We start from the raw sequence: 17,696 nt of genomic DNA, 5'->3' as shown, positions 1-17,696 counted from the left end.
GACCAAACACAGGCATTTACTACGGAGAAATAAGGCAGATGAGAGGACTTGCTGGAGAGACTAAGCAGACAAAACAAGAAGAAATGATGGTCATCTACACATAGCTATGTAAAAAAAAAAATTCTGGAAAGGGCTTGAGAAGATTTGCCAGCAGGTGCGTAAAGGCAAAGTAGTAATATTTTTAATATTTCAGTTATTTGGCGAGTTTATGTCCTTGTCATAGTCACGCTGGTGTTATGAACAAACAACATTAAGCAACATAATCAAAGTTGTAGCAGGGTGCTGGAGACTATGTTTTCATAGATTTTTAGCCGGTGAAACCTGGCTCGTTTATCATGTCTAGAAAAGAAGGGGGAGGTGGCAACGAGAAAAGGGTGAAGACTTCTGCTCCACGCCTACTTTCTTCAATTTCTCAAAATGTCATCAGAGCTAAGGCAAAGGAAAGCATTGTGAAGGCAACTGGGTCTATGGAGAAAATGAGTCTTTTTCACTCACCATGCACACAGTTCGGCGGAATCAAGTGTTTCACAGGGCTACGTGGCTGTGCAAAGGGCTTCCCCACAAGCAGCACCAGCTTCCTCTGGGGTAAAGGCTTACAGTGTCAATATTCCCAGGAAGACCTGTAAAAATGAGCGAGATAAGAGATTTATGAGGTCACCCTCCCCTTGTCTTTGCCAACCAAGGTAGAACTCTCCCCGACCTACTCCCTGGTGAATCTTATCTAGTCATTCTCTGAATAGGAATGAAAAGAACAATTTAGGACTTTCTCAAATGGTAAACATGACTATGCAGAAGGCTGTCTGTGTTTGCATTCTTATGTCTAACCATTTGCCTGATTAAATGGGTATTTGTTTTTGTTTTTGTTTTTGTCATTTTTTCCCACAGTAGTCAAAATTGGTGTTGACCATGAGCATGGTACACAACTGGAGAATGAGGGGGAAGGGGAGGGGGTTGCTGCAGTGGTCATATCAGCATATGACAGAAAACAGCAAAGCTATAGAGATTATGCAAATGTCCCTCTCAAAATCTTTAGACATCTCTGTAAGCCTGACAGCGCATGGGGCTAATGGAGGGAGCCTCTGGACACATTTTTGCGTACAGCAGGCCTTCACACCAGGAGATCTCACCCTGCCTTGCTGACTAGGAACCTGATTGGGATCATGTTATGTGAAGGAAAAATGTTAACTCTTTTCTCCAATATATTAGGTAGACAGGAACACGCTTCCCTTTAACCCCAAGCATTCAAATCTTCTTTTATTTGCCCAACAAATACCGAAGCTGGGGTGAGGAAACTTGGGAACACAGTGAGGAAAACATATTCTGCTTTTTTATACATTGTTGATTGCTTATATAGACCTTTCTGACAAGAACAGAACATGAGTCCCATTCCACTAGCTTTGGTAAGGACTCCAGGACCAAAAATTCATTCTTGACTTTGAGTAGTAAGTAGCCTCTTCTTGTGCATCTGAACTGACATTTTAATTCTTAATCAGTACCCTGACACCCTTTCCCCAGGCCTTCATTCTTTTGACTCAAAAAACCCAGATTAAAAAAAATAATTCATAAAGAGTTGGGAAACAAGAAACAATAGAGCAAAAGGGGAAAATATTAGAGCAGGAAAAAACAATGCAAACCAAAACCTAGGAATGCAAGCCACTTCTCTCACATCAGACAAATGACCCATCTTGCAAGCAAAACAAATTGTACATGACTTCCCAGGGAGTACTGACTGCCCCTACATAGTCGCCTTATTTAGGCAAGGGAAGGCTCCCTGCTTGTTTTGGGTTGTTCACCTGGAAGAAAGCGGAGCAGGTGACCCTCTGCCCAAAAGCTTCTCCAAGGATCACATTATGCACACAACCTCCTGATTTCTCTACAGCCTGGCAGAGAGTTGCTTGCTGGCAGTGTGAGGAAATGAAGACTCATGAGGAAACAGGTGCTTGGAACCTCTGAAGATCCCCAAATGCCCACTGCACCATTTCAAAAGGAGTGGCTGAGGTTGTTCTGAAGCTTTGTGAGGCCAGGGATTGTCACATCCTGTAGAATATAGCCAAAAGACTCTGATGGGATAGATTTCAGAGACAAAGGCAGCAGAACCATTTTTAATTGTTGCGGTAAAGTCTATTACTTATATACCACAGGCAAATAGACGTCACACTTTATTAAAAGTCTGAAAGAAGAGCAGAGTTAGAAGGGAAATGACAGTGTACCTGCTCCTCCACTGAAGAAGCCTCTGAGCTATTGCGTACTTATGGAAGGCAGGCCCCACATTTCCAAGTACTGATACTAAGAGGCAGAAGCAGACAATAAGGGGATATCATGGCAGCAGTGCGTGTACTTGGCTGTTAAGGGTCTAAAGGCAAAGAACACTCTGGGGTCTGCATCGTGCCGTGACCTATAGGAATCAGTACCATGAACTCAGCTTAAGCTTTTGAGACTTGTAAGGCCTGTATTGGAGCCCATCTCTACTCAGCATGCCAACTCATCACCCCTCTGGTTCAGAACAGGGAAGAGGCAAAGCTCTAGAAGAGAACATGGGATAAGGGCAGATGGAAAGAGTTCGGGTGGAGATAGAATAAAGCGCCTCTTCTCACTCTGCTTAGGGAATACATGTTCCCTGAGGCCCAGGGAGCATGGGACTTTGTTCACATCTGTATGTACTAATGACAGTGAGCTTGGCTCCATCTTGGGAGAAGAGCAAATGGCTTTGAGAGCGCAAGCAAAGAGTAGGCATCCCAAAGTCATTGACCACACATGAGGGAGTGGGTGAAGCCATCTGCATATTAGACTTGATAAATGTCTTGGAGAACTTTCCAGTGTCTTTGGTTCAGCAAACCCCAAAACACATGTCACCAAAGAAGTTCTTTATTTGCCTTTAGTTTAAACCCCTGCGTATTTTTAGGACAATGATATCCATATGTTCCTGTTTCATTTACACTTAACTCATTAAAGTGATGTTTGGTGAGTGTCATTTGACAGATGTCCAGAGAGTCCTCTGTTACAATTTTATGAGCATTTTGAAAGGTTTGCATTCAGAATCCAGGAGCCAGCTAAACCAGATCTGAACAAAACCCAGTTTGGCTTGAGATGTAAAATTTTTGAGGCTCTGCTGGATCTCATTCTTGGCAAAATCCCTTCTCCTGTCCCGGATCCAAAGCCAAAAGGCTGCTGTGCAAGCCCAGCCCCGGAAGAAGGGTTAAGGGAAGTGTGTCAGAACACTTAATTAAAACAACGAACCCAAGAAATGTCTCAAGCAAATAAAATATCCAAAGGAAAAATTTCATTTTGAAGTTAGTTCCTACCAGCTCTTATCAAATGGCACGTGAAGAGCAATGATCAGATTGAACCAAGACAGGGAAGAAATAGCAATTGATTGGGATATGAAACTCAAGTTTCTTTGCTCAGATAGATTCCATCAAATGCTTTATATTTTTCATTAAGGCTATCAAAGGAAAATATAAAGTGTTTCATGGGATCTGTATAAGCAATGAAAAGGAGAGAAGAGTATCAATGATAAGCCAAAGCAATTAATAATTTTTAAAGATCTAGTGTGAACTGGCTAGATAGAGAGAAATAGGGACTCATCTATGATTCGTGCATGCCGGGGAAGAAAGTGGGTCTTTCCCTTCCAAAACTCTTCTAGATGTGAAAGAGTTAATGGTCAGCAAATCAGGCATGCTTTCTACTCAGAAGGAGTTCACGGTGTAGTGGGAGAGACAGAAAACCTAATTCAACCACCCTAAGAGGAAATACCTGATTATAAATCATGATGGAGACAATGAAGAATAAGAAAAGGGTGATATGAGAGTGACAAAGAGGAAAGCTAACTTAGTATAGGGGATCTGGAAAGGCTTCTCCCAAGTAGGGATACTTTTAGAAGATACAGAAGAAAGTAGAAATGAGGTAGAAAGTGGTCCAATTACTAGGCAAAGGAAAATGTATGCACAAAAACTTTGAGCTGGAAGTTGGTCAAAGAAGGCAGCTGAGAACTGGAGAGGAAGCACACAACCAGACGATGCTAGCTTTATCCAACTTTCAAGTGGTGTATTCCATTATCTATGCTGGACGAGGTTTACACAAGCTACATTATCTGCTAGGCTATGTTACTCTTGGTTTTGTTTTCCCCCTGAAGCTCTGTACCCTGCCTTTCAAGGCTGTATTCATGCATTTTTTTCTTTGGCATCTCTTCCAAACCTAGCTTTCAGGTATCTTCATCCTCTTAGACAGTGGTCCTCAAAAGCTTGGTGGTCTCTGGGCTAGTGGTATCAGCATCACCTTAAACTTGCATGAAAGGAAAAAGAGGAGAGGGGCAGAAGCAAACATTTGAAAGCTGGGCTGGCCCTCATGGTAAGCCATGTCATTCTCCTACTGAACACAGCAATCTCACAGAACAACAACTTCATGCAAGGTTACTCTGAGCCCATGATAAAATGACACAAAACAAGGCCACTTCACAATTTTATCTAAACGCAGACAACAACAAGGTCATTGTGCAGCCCACAAATGACTAAACATTTCCACTCCTGGCCAAGATGAGTGGCTGCTACTTCTCTCCCAATTATAGCTTATACTCTTGCAAGTCTCCCCTTCTGAAAGATAAAATTTATTATAATGTCCAGTCAGAGAATTGCCCTCATTTTCTGACAACATTGAGTCTAGAGCAAATTCCCACTTGTTTATACTTTCCCTCAAATCACTCAAAGTTCACCTCCTATAGTAGAGCCTTCCTAACACCCTCATACTGAGACATTCAGGGTTCACTAAGGTCTGTGTTCTCCCTCACTGCAATGAATAATAAATCCAACCTAACTACAGGTATGTTCCTGGTGGTCTTTGGCTGAAGGGCATTGACATGTAGGCCCCACCTCAGATCTAATGAATCAGAAACTCTTGGGGTGGATTCCAGCAACCTATACTCTAATAGGCTGTTCAAGTGATTATGAGGCACTCTCCAGTTTGACAACCACCCCTCCAAGGCAATGGTTCTAAGTCCTGGCTCCCCATTAGGATATGGATGCCTGAACCTCCCAGAGATCCTGATTCAATTGGTCTAGAAAAGGGTTGAGAAATATGTACATCTTTTTAATGTTTTTATTTTTTAGAGAGTGAGAGAGAGAGAGAGAGAGAGAGAGAGAGAGAGAGAGAGAGAATGCACATGTGCGTGCAACACACACACACACATACACACACAGAATCCAAAGCAGGCTCCAGGCTCCGAGCTGTCAACATGGTGCCCTACACGGGGGGTCGAATTCACAAACCACGAGATCACGACCTGAGCCAAAGTTGGACGCTTAACCGAATGATCCACCCAAGAACCCCGGAATCTGTACATTTGTAAAAGCTCCTCAAATGATTCTATTATTCAGCCAAAGTTGAAAACCACTGCTCCAAAATAGTGATTTTGACAACAATACCACTGAAGGACAATGTCTGGATTTGCAATGTGTTCTTATCAGTAACAGCCACTTGCTGCAGTTTACAACCAATTGCTGGGGGACCCAGTTGTAGTTTTGCACCTTCCTATCCATGATATGACACTGTGTCCTGCCACAGAGGGTGAGAACTTTGCTCTGGGGGACTTTGGTCTAGTGCCTTGGTTTCTTGGTCATATGTCAACAAACTTAGTCACATGCCATATCTTCTCTCATACTCAGCTACCTTCCTTCTTTCTTTCTTTGTTTGAACAGAGCTCAGCCATGCACACAATTATGTAAGTGTAATCTGTATATACTAATATGTCTGTATCGACCTATCAAGAGGCGTGCTCATTTTTTTAAGTCTCAAGATAATTATAGCTTATGTTTACCTTGGGCTTAACTTTGTACCAGTCACTAGGTTAATAATCCTTAAACCATCCTAATGAGGTATCATCTTTTTTCACAGATCAGGAAACTGAGGTTTGAAGAGGTTGAGTAGCTAGTCCAAGTCATACAGTTGGTGAACTAATGGGGTCAGGTTTCCCACGCAAGCTGTTATGCACCAGAAGCCACATTTCTAGCCACCTACTCAGCTTCCTCACTCAGATGGCCACATCTCCTTCATCGGTTCCCCTCTTGTATCTCCATAATCTTCTTTGTGTTTCTTGACTCTCCTCTCGGCATGATGTTTCCAAGCTTTTGTGGGGTAGGGGTGGAGGTGGGGAGGGAAGGAAAACTTCTAGCATGCTGAGATGTCTGTCCTCTCAGGAACAACAAACTCTTTCTCTAGGCTTCCCCTCACCCCCCCTCCCCCAGAGAAACGTCCTTCTCTGTCCACAGCTGTGTGGCAAAAGGAAAGTGGTCTCGCTTAGTATTCAGACAGTATGGCACACATTCAAACTGCTGTCCTGGTACAGAAGGCCCTTTCAGCACTTTAAAATGTTTTAACTGTTTCCTGCCCCAATTTGTGGGTTATAGTAACATCACGGGAGAATTTTGAATAAAACATCTACATATTCTTTCTTTCCTGTTTCGATTTCTACAACATGGTCTTTAGGCTCAGGATCACTTATTCTTTCTCAAATCCTTTTGATCAGTTTCTGTATTTATATCTTTTCAGAAATAGTTTTCCACCAGATTTTCCAAAGGATTCATCATCATGTCTGTGAGACTTGTCTTTCCATGAACATCATAACCTGGCGTGAATCCAAGGACTGGAATATAGTGGCCGTTCTGCCATCCAATAATAAGATTCCTGAGAAGCTAGTGGTAAAGATGAAATGAATTAACTATTCAAATCACTCTTACGAGTACAGGATATGTACCATATTTCCAATTCTAATATTAATTTTTATTTCACATTTAAACATCTGTGAAATTTGAATGTGTCTTAGAAATGATGATTGATGTTAAAATGATAATTGACATTTCTGGGGGGCATCTTTCCGTCTTAAATTTGATAAAAAGTATTAAAAAATTCTCCATAAATCTTATTCTTCCTCCTCTTCCTTCTCTTCTTCTCGCTCCTACTTTATATCCAAAGATTACCAATTCTCACCAGGCATCTAAGTATGAGAACTACACAGAAGGTTCTTTCTCCAGGTTGTGTGACCAGGCTATTAACTTCTCCCCCATAAGGTGGGATAATCATACTCACTGTTTTTTTTTTCACTCCTGAGTGAGAAGGTAATTCCCATCCATGTACCTATAGAACAGATATTGAGAATCTACTATGGGTCATAAACTCTGCTCTATATTAGGGATACACCCTGCCTTCAAGCAGCACATAGAGCAGGACAACAGTGCAAAAAAATAATTAAGAACAAGTGACTGGACACCATAGCCCTCCCACCTAGGAGTGTTAACATCTTATCTACTTCAAAGCAGGACTTGGAGATTCCTGTGCGATCTTAAAAAGTAAACACAACTCCACAGTAATAAAGATTTTTGAGGTAAAATGAGAATGTTCAATTTTATAGTACAGGGCAAAACTCAGTAAGAAACCTGAATAGATGTTTTTAACTTCCTCACATTACCACTTTAATTGCCAAACATTATCTTCCTCACAACTTTTTTTTCCATTAATCACTCTCCTTTCTCTGGCTCCAACCCATTCCCCTCTACAGCATGGATCCATATCCCCTTCCCATCATTTTCCATGCCAACACACAAATATGTGCATGTACACATGCCTGCACAAACACACATACACGTGCATCGATTCCCTCTGTATCTTTTCCTTTTCTCAAAGATCTTTAGCTCTTTTTAGTTCCTCCAAATTATTTACATCCTCACACCCATCAACTTTCTCCACCTCTTAACATTCACCTTCATCATCACATAACTTCACCTGACACAAGTTGTGTATGTGTGTGCACGGGCGCACGCCAGAGAGAAAGAGAAAAAACAGGCAAATAAAGGAAAATAGAGTAAGTGCCAATATAATAGGTATATAGAAAATAATATAAGAGCACAAGCACTTAAGAGCAGTTCCTTATCCTGATCCCAGAGGAAGGATCAAAGTATACCAGTTATTCTCTATATCTGGGGATATCTGGAGAAAATTTTAGTTGTCACAGTCAGAGAGGAAGTGTGGTACACAGCTAACATCTATTAAGTGGAGACCAGAGATGCTGCTAGACATTCTATAATACACAGGACAGACTCTATAACACAGATTTTTTCTGGTTTCAAATGTCAATAGTGAGGTTGAAAAACCCTGAGTTACACATTTCATAAAGAAAAGTGGCAGGTGATTACAGTTTTGAAGGAGGAGTAGAAATTTCCTTGAAAAAGAGGGAGCAGAAGAAGATTCCAGCAAGGAAAAACTGCACGACAGAATTTTAGAAGATCACTTAGCTTGAGAACTCTTTCAAACATTTACAGAAAGTTCATGTCGAAGATGTGGAAAGTCACAAGAGAATGTTGCTCCCAGAAAAATGCCAGAAAATTGAAAAATTGTTATTATTTTAAGCCCACCAGAGAGCTGAAATTGGAAAGTGACCTGATGAACTAAAATCCAAAAGTGGACCAATCTCTCCTAACAGAGATGGGAACCACGACTGTTTTTATCTCTAGAAGAACACAAAAAGAAGGATAGATGAATCATAAATGAGGGTCAGAAGAAAATAGCTGAACTTCCAAAGAATTTTTGAAGGCAGAGTGTGGGCTGAGTATGAGACTGAGAATCTCTCACATGTTTTGTGTTTTTCTTTTCTTCTTCTTTCTTCTCTTTCTTCTTTCTCCTTCCTCTTTTTTGAGTACTTACTTTCTCACTTTCCCACACTACAAATCACTCCAGATTCATCCCGTATTATTTCCCAGCCTCAGCAATTTCTCCCAGGATTCTGTTTCTTTACATTGGAGAAAAGGATTAGAAAATAAGACCTGAGTGTTGGGTGTCCTTATTTGTTTTTACATTGTCATTATATTTTCCTTGAATTCTTTAGATATATTTATAACAGTTGTTTGACCTCTTTGCTAATACCAACATTTGACTGACTTTTTTCCTGAATGAGGCTCACACCTTCTTATTTCTTTGAATGTCTCCATATTTTGTTGTTGAAAGCTGAATATTTTAGATAATACATTATAGCAAAACTGGATTCTGATTTTCTCCAATGGGGATTTTCTTTTTAATCATCTGGGTTTAATTTTGTGGAATCTGTCTCTCTGAAGGTATGCAACCACTGATATATCCACCCAGATTTTTAAAATTCTTATTTTCATTTTTTTACCTGGCTTATTAGGGGTGGCTCAGGAGTCTCTATAGCATCTCTTTTGCTGATTGATGAGCCAGTGGTAAGGCAGATATTGTGCTTAAATGTTCCATCCCTAAGGTGCCTACCCTTTTCTGGTGGATCTGTATGTGGGTTGGAAAATGCAATCAAAGTTCAGGCTTCTGTGAAGTCTGTTCCAGCTTCTACCTTCTGCCAAGACTTCTCAGGTCCCCCCTGCACATGTTAGTAGTTATAGATGTATGACGATGGGATATGACAAGTGCTTATACATCTCTTCTATGATTTTCTCTAGGATCTCGTTTAACTTATGACCGGTCCACCATTCTCACCAACTGAGACTAGAGCCTCAGGCTAGCAGAGCTCTGCTTTTCCCTTTTTGCTGTCTACCAGGTTCATTACTTATATTGACAACACTACCAAGTATGGATTTTCTTTATCTGCTCCAAATCATGTAAGCCAACCAAGCTTACTGATTTTCATGGATAGCCGCACCCTGATAATATTCTAGCACAAAGTGAGATGTTGCCGGGTAGTAGAAGTATACAGCCCCCAGCAAGATGACTGAAGATTCTCAGTGTGTGTACCTGAAGTTCTAGCAGTTGTTCATGAAGAAATTATTCACTTCTGCCATTTGCCTTTGCTTTGGTCAATTTCCCAAGCGCTGAAATGGTTTTCTTTTTGACAATTTTGTCCAGTGTTATGCTTTTGGTGGTGGGGATATTAGCCTACCTCTTCACCCCACTGTTGCAGAACTCTGTCTCTTCTGGTTTCCAATAGTTTTATTAAAAACAAGACCAAAAAAAAAATTATACTCTCATTTAGCAGAGGAGACTTGGAAGATATGGACTCAGTAAATGTACTGCCCTATTAAAACCAGACACAGGTGACCTGATTATTTAATATTTTGCAGTTTGAGTGACAAAAGGATACAGGAAAAGAGAAAGTTGTTATATGAGGGAGATGTCTTCTATAATTTTTTTTTCAGAGTCTCCATCTAGTAAGTAATTTCCCTGTTGTATCCCAAATGAACATCTAACAAGAAGAACCTACTCACCTCCCCTAGTTCACCAATAATCCCTAAGCCCCCAGTTAATTACTCCTTTTCATAGCTGTGGAAAAGAGCAGTCTCAGTGCATCTTATATCTGGGTCAAAGAAAAGCCACAGAATGAATAGCGAGGACCCTGTTACCTAAAGGGAAAATCCAGTGGTTCCATGAGTTTTGAATTTCATAAGTATGTTTTTGTTTTTTGTTTTGTTTTAGAAAATCAGGGCAACTTTTACTTTATCAAACAAAGACATTTTTTAAAACAAACATATAGGCCACTGTCACCATCATTATATAAAGATATCCTATCACCTCCAAAATAGGAAGTTTTTGATTCCAATAATGCTTGTAGTTGTTTCTTATTTTTCCATATAAGACAGGATTTTGAGCTGTAAATACATCTCTAGGAGGGGCATAAAAACACATTTCTGGGTTACACAATCAGGGACAATAACCAAACATGCTTTCAGATGACTCCAACGGAGCCCATCTTGCCTGAAGTTGGCATAGGTATTACAGTTTATGTTGCTGACATTAGACAAGGGATATTACCACCAAGCCATCAGCCACAGCTCCCTCCAACATAGAGTTCTGCTACTTCTGTCTTATCCTGGGTTCCCTAGAAAACAGAGCCTAAGGCAAAGCTTACATGCTTACATTATGTAGGCATGGTTGATTAAATCATTGGCTATACGACTGAAGTCAGCCTCTAGCCACCCTTCCTTCTCTGGGAGTCAAGAAATAGAGCTGAAATCCCCACCCTCTTAACATGTCAGTTTTTCTGGCAGAAGACCCCATCCTAAAGATATCTACGGTCACAGCCTTGAGTCACTTTATTAGCATATACTCAGATGTGATCCAAAAGAGCTCTTTATGAGTAACAAAAGACCTTCTTAGTACTCAGGAGTTCTCAAAGTTTTTTGAAGTTCTGTTCCAAGAGAATCTGAGCCCCTGGAGTAAGCATGTGCCTACCTGGGGACAAAGACCAAACAGAGTGTTTGCTATATTACAACATGGATGAGTGAATCCAGGGAGAGTATAAAAACTGGGTCCAGTATAGTTACCAAATGGGTTTCTATGGCTCTTGCTTCTCTTTCATGTTACTGGCTTCCAAATAGAAATTTCAAAGGCCCTGAGTAATGAGTAGAAGGGCATATGCCTGCCTCTGGACATATGGATACAAGTACTCAAAATGAGAGAGATTCCTGCAAACATGGGACATGTTCAAATGTGTCAATTGTCCACTGTACTGTAGACTTCTGAATTTTTATCAGAGTGCCCCCAAAACTGCTTTTTTGGAAAAGGGTCATTAGACAACATATTTTTTTCTATGAGCTCTTTTGCTGCCCTGCTATAAATGGGACCCATTCTCTTCTTTGTGATTACTGAACGGTATTCATGTCTTCCTAGGGGACTTCAATACAGTTGACTTTGCTTTAGACTTGAGGTTCAAACATAAATTACGTGAAGCAAAAGTTAATGACACCATTAATTTATTTCATCTAAGTGTAGATTAGGGAAGGAGAGGAATGCAAACTAAGAAAAAACTTAATTTGTATTTAACTATTAAGTCCATATTCATTGGTAATTTAGTCAGTATCTAACAGACATCAATCACTCTCTTTTATGTTAACACCAAATCTCACAGTAACTCTAGGAGATAAGGATTTTTATTTTCATTTTACAGACAAAATAACTGAAACCCTACTATTAAAAAACCGATGGCACAGATGCCCCATGGAAGAATAAGAATTCAAACCCAGGACAGGTGACTTCAAGACTGACGTTCTTATTAATCTTTCTCAGCCGCTTTTTGAAATGCAAAGTCACTTTCAGCTACTCTAGGAATCTAGATAGAGTTTTACAGCTCTGCCTTTTGTGATTTTACAAAACCAGTTAAATATGCTCAAAATGGAAATAATTCTCTCAAAGGCTCTTCCAGGAAACTAAAGAAGAATTCCTTCTTCCAGTTTAGAACCGAGTGATCTCAAATACCACTTTCATTTTGACTCACACTTGACACACTATTATCTTCCTTGATTTTATCAATATTGATAAGGGAAACATTTACTAACCACAGCCATGGTCTAGGCTTTGCACCAAATAGTTCTCAATGAACCTTTCTCTTCTAGTTCATTCTGGCCCTTGTCTACATGCTCCTCTATGGTAGGTTTAAATTGTTTGGGATGCATTAAATGTGTTTGGGATCACACCAACTCTCATCAATGAGTTGGTGTGATCCATAAGCGAGGGGATATAACCTCCACAGTGTTATCCTTGAGTGAGGATGGTCCTTGAGTGAGGGGACACACACCACACTGTTAACCAGTAGCTTACGTTGAATCAACACTTCTTGAATGAAGATTCAGATCATTTAATGAATGATAAGAAGCAATGCCTCATGTAGGAATTCCCTGTTTATTTCCTTTGTTATACAACCTTCTCAAACTGAATATGAAGTTAGTTGTCAATAATGCAAAATACTATGAAGGTGATGGATAAAAAAGAGGGTGCAAACAGGGTCACTTTTGACCTTGAATTGGTAGGTATCTTGGTGCTACAGTAATAGGGGGGCAATTTGGCAATGGAAGCACAGTTTTTCAGCCTAATTGTCCCTCTCTGCAAGGAACAGAGGGAGGATATGAGTCCATTGTAATACTGAGTCCTTTCTGTGAAAACAAATAAACACAAGGGACTTAAAATCAGAGCATCTTAACTTTAGGAGGGGCTCTAGCTGTGAAAAATATATTTAGGAACAGGTTTGAGGCCTGGGAGTTGTCAGGATAAATTTTTTTTTTACATAATTTTTTAACATAATGTTGGTCTCATCCATTTTGGATCTTGACTTTGCACATGATCTAATAGCAACCTCTCACTCTTACAAAGGTCTCATTACCCAAAATATGCTTTCTTAAAAAGTGAAGTGAGAACTGCTCTTGGAATAATGTCAGTCAGTGGTGTCTTGCTTACAACTGTCCCACTATCCTATGAAAGTAGGGAGAATAGTATGGAATTAAAACAATGGCTGCCATTCAGCAAGGCCAAGGCTTTGAGGCTAAATCCATAGGAAGACACCTGGTAAGGCAGAAGACAGTTTCAGCTTCTCTATGGAAACATATCTCAGGTCCACTTAGCCTACAAAGATTTTTTTTAAAGTTTATTTATTTTGAAAGAGGGAGAATGTGAGTAGGAGAGGGGCAGAGAGAGAGAAAGGGAGACAGAGAATTCCAAACAGTCTCTGCACTGTTAGCATGGAGCCCAACAAAGGGCTTAAACCCAAGAACTGTGAGATCATGACCTGAGCCAAAACCAAGAGTCAGTTGCTTAACTGACTGGGTCACCCAGGTGCCTCCAACATATATTTTTTAAAGAGTAGACAAGTCAACAAGGCAAGACCAATAATTTTCATCAGTAAATGTGAAGATTAAAAAAATCTGCTTCAGAGGTCAAGACAATTCAAGGAGGAAGAATAGTCTTTACAACAAAAGGTGCTGGGGCAAATAGTATCCACATGCAAAACAATGAAGCTAGACTTCTCCTTAGATAAAATATAGGAGTAAAAATGTAGGAATAAATCTTCATGACTGTGGGTTAAAGCCTTCCTAGATAGGACACTAAAAGCACAAATAAAAAAAGAAAGAAAAAGAGATAAATTGGACTGCATCAAAATAAAAAAGAATTTTGTGTTCCAAAGAATACCATCAAGGAAGTGGAAAGACAGCCTAGAGAATGGAAGAAATATTTGCAAATCACCTATCTGTTAAGAGACTTGTATCTAGGATATGTAACAAATGGCTAATGCGGTCATGAAAAGATGCTCAACGTAATTAGCTTTAAGGACATAAAAATCAAAGCCACAATGAAATACCAAACCATACCCACTGGGATGGTGAGAGTCAGAAATATAGGTAACAACAGATGTTGGTGAGGATGTGGAGAAATTGGAAGCCCTACACACTGCTAGTGGGAATGTAAAATGGTATTGCTATTCTGAAAACACTGTGGTAATTCCTCAAAATTGAGAAGTACCTTATAACCCAGAAATTTCCCCTAGCTATATACCCAAGAGAAATGAAAACATGACCACATAAAAAAGTCCACACAAATGTTCAAAGCAGCATTATTCATAATAGACAAAAAATGGAAAAAAAAAAAAACTCAGAATGTTCTTCAATTGAATGAATTAATAAAAGATTATGTATCTATACCATGGAATATTATTCAACACTACACTTTCAAAATTCTTCAAAAATAATTGACTATTTAATGCAAAAACAATAACAATGCATTTATGGGCTTATAAATTATCATAATCAAAATATATGACAGCAATAAGACAAAATGCAAGAGGAAATAAACAAAATATAGTGTTGTAAATTTTAATTTTATATGTAAAATAGCATGCTACTACTTTAAATTAGACTATGATAGTTAAAGATGCATGTTGTAATTCCTAAAGCAAGTAATCACATACATTCAAACAAAATTATGTAACTAAAAACACAATAAAAAAGATAAAGTGGAATAATAATAAATAAATGATAATTCAAAGAAGAAAGGAGGGGAGGATGAATAACCAAAAACAGACTGGTCAAGTAAAAAATAAATAACAAAATAGTACACTTAAACACAACCATATCAATAATCACACTAAATGTGAATGGATGAAATTTTTTGATTAGAAGGGATAAAATTGCAGATGGGATAAATACAGTAAACTTAACTTATACAATGTTTACAACAGATGTACTTAAATTACAAAGACACAGATTACAAGTAAAAGATTTGAAAAGATATACCATTTAACGCTACTCAAAAGGAACTTGGAGTGGCTAACATCAATGTCAGACAATAAAGACTTTAAGAATTAGCTTTAGAAACAAACATAGACACCAGGAAGACATAGCAATCCTAACTGTGCATGCACCTAAAAACAAAGCTTCAAAATATGAAACAAATAGTGACAGAACTGAAGGGACAAATAGACACATCCATTAACTTTCATTGGAAGCTTTAAACATTTCTTTCTCAGTATTTGATAGAACAAATGAAAAAAAATCCATAAGATAATAGTATTTTAACTGCACTATGAAATATATTGATCTGATATTTATAGAACACTGTATTAAACAAGTTCATAATATATGTTCCTTTCACAAGCATTTATTCTTTTCATGAACATGTATTTCTTTGAGGTGCTCATAGAGCATCCATAGATTAACAAATTCTTATTAATAAATGACACTCAATAAATTGTCAAGGATTAAAATCCTATGTGTTCTTACTTCAACATAAGTAAATCAGAAATTCACAACAAAAATATCTGAAAAATCTGAAAATCTATATATGGAAACTAAACATACTTTTTCTTCATGTTTATTTATTTTTGAGAGAGAGAGACAGCACAAGAGGGGGAAGGGGGCAGAGAGAGAGACAGAAGATCTAAAGTGGGCTCTTCTCTGACAGCAGTGAGCCTGATGCGGGGTTTGAACCCATGAACCCTGGGATGATGACCTAAGCCGAAGTTGGATGCTCAACCAACAGAGCCACCCAGGTGCCCCTAAATAACATAATTCTAACCCATGGATAAAGATGAAAATGCAAGGGAAATCAGAAAATATGTTGAAATGAACAGCACAACTTCTCAAAATATATGGCAACTAACAGTGAGTGCATGGAAACTTACATCATGAATGCATATATTAGAAAAGATATTTAAATATTTAAAATCTACAAACTTAGCTTTCATATTAACAAGGAAAAAAAGGCAAATTGAAGTCTAAGTAGTAAAAGGAAAATAATAAAATCAAGAAGAGAAATAAATGACATAACAAACAGAAAATAAAATAAGAATTAACTTTAAAAATGATTAATAAAATTGATAAATCCTAGATGGGGGGGATGAAACAGAACATCCCAATACATGATCTATAAATTAAGAAGATAACAAGAGAGGGTTTGTAAGAGATGTATGCTACAAAAACTGAAATTTTAGATAAAAAATTAAATTTCATTGAAGAATACACTTCAAAACTGACACAATGAAATAAAACAAAGAGAAATAAGTAGGGGCAGTAAGAAGAAATAAGAAACAAAGAGAAATGAATCTAAATAGCCCATTATCTATTATGGAAATGGAATTTGTAATCAGAAACTTTCATAAAGAAAAACTCCACACCCAGACGGCTTCCCTGGTGAATTCTAAAAATGATACAATTTATACATATTCTGTTCAGAAATGAGAAGGGACCATCTCCCAACTCTTGTAATGAGGCTGGCATAATCCAATACTGAAACCAGACAAAGGTATTGCATTGAAAAATTATAGGTGTAAAAATTCACAACAATTTAACAAATTCAAGCTTGCAATATATATTCAGAATGCTGCATCAAGACCAAAAATGTTTATCTCAGGAATGCAAATTTGCTTTAGCATTCAAAAGTCAATCAACGTTATTCAACAATTTAAAAGAAAAGAGAATAAAAAAAAATCATCTTAATAAATGTAAATTCACTACCCATTTATTTATTTATTTATTTTCAGTCACAAAACTAAATACAGAAAAAAAGATTCTGTCTTAGACTGGGAATAAGACAGAAAAAAAGTCCCCCACTATTTCTATTTACCACTGTGTGCAAGAGAATTTAAAGACAACCTGCATAAATTGGGAAACACACTGTATTCATACATTAGAAGATTCAAAACCATTAAGGTGGCATTTTATCTGAAATTCATCTATAGATTATAAAAGTTCTGAACCAAAATTTCAACAGCTTTTTTTTTCTTTTAGAAATTGGCAAGTTAACTGCAAGTTTATATGGGAACTTAAAGACCTAGAATATCCAAAATTATATTAAGGAAAAACGTGTTGAAGGATTTATACTACCTAATTTTAAGACAATATAAAGCTACAGAAATTAACACAACGTGGTAATAGCGAAAGTAAATGGTAAATGACAATGTAGAAACTAATTATTGAAATAGGAAACAGGGTCTAGAAATAGACCCACCCATTTAAGTGAGCCATACTTTAAGTGGTCCAAACAGTCCTTATTTTCTGTACATACAACTTTGTGTAACCCTCTCCCACATTGTATAAGGGCTGGTCTGTGGGACTAATGAAATATGACAGCACAGAGCCTGCTTGGGGTTCAGTCCCTCCCTCTGTCTCTCTCTCTGCCCCTCCCCACTCAGGCTGTCTCTCTCTGAAAAATAAATCAACTTTAACAAAAATAAAATAAATTATGACATTCTTTATCTGCCATCTCAAATTTGTGATTTAACTGATTGAGTAAGGGTTTCAACTTATTGTAAATTTTAGTTTGGAATATCCACTTGTTTTTCTTTCCATAGTTTCTATTTCCTATTGAGTCATTAACAAATTAAGAGAACTTGGCATGCTTTCTTCCAACTCTTTGAATACTTCAATAGCTGCTTTGAGGTCTTTGTTTGCTAAATTCAATACCTGGGACCACTCCGTCAGACTTTA

The 17,696-nt window shown here is 38.2% G+C and overlaps 1 long non-coding RNA gene across 3 annotated transcripts in view; it reads right to left on the bottom strand.

Moving 5' to 3' along the window:
- LOC123386560 overlaps nt 1-17,696 on the bottom strand; it is a 183,069-nt gene that overhangs the window by 125,981 nt on the left and 39,392 nt on the right. For all 3 annotated transcript variants that reach the window (XR_006600600.1, XR_006600601.1, XR_006600599.1), the window contains exon 2: nt 496-620. This is a non-coding gene — a long non-coding RNA (uncharacterized LOC123386560). The remainder of the gene's footprint in view (nt 1-495; nt 621-17,696) is intronic.

This window comes from Felis catus, chromosome A1, assembly GCF_018350175.1.
Source record: "Felis catus isolate Fca126 chromosome A1, F.catus_Fca126_mat1.0, whole genome shotgun sequence".
Taxonomy (NCBI): domain Eukaryota; kingdom Metazoa; phylum Chordata; class Mammalia; order Carnivora; family Felidae; genus Felis; species Felis catus.
The sequence above is the reverse complement of the archived record's forward strand: the minus strand, read 5'-3'. Positions and strand labels throughout refer to the sequence as shown.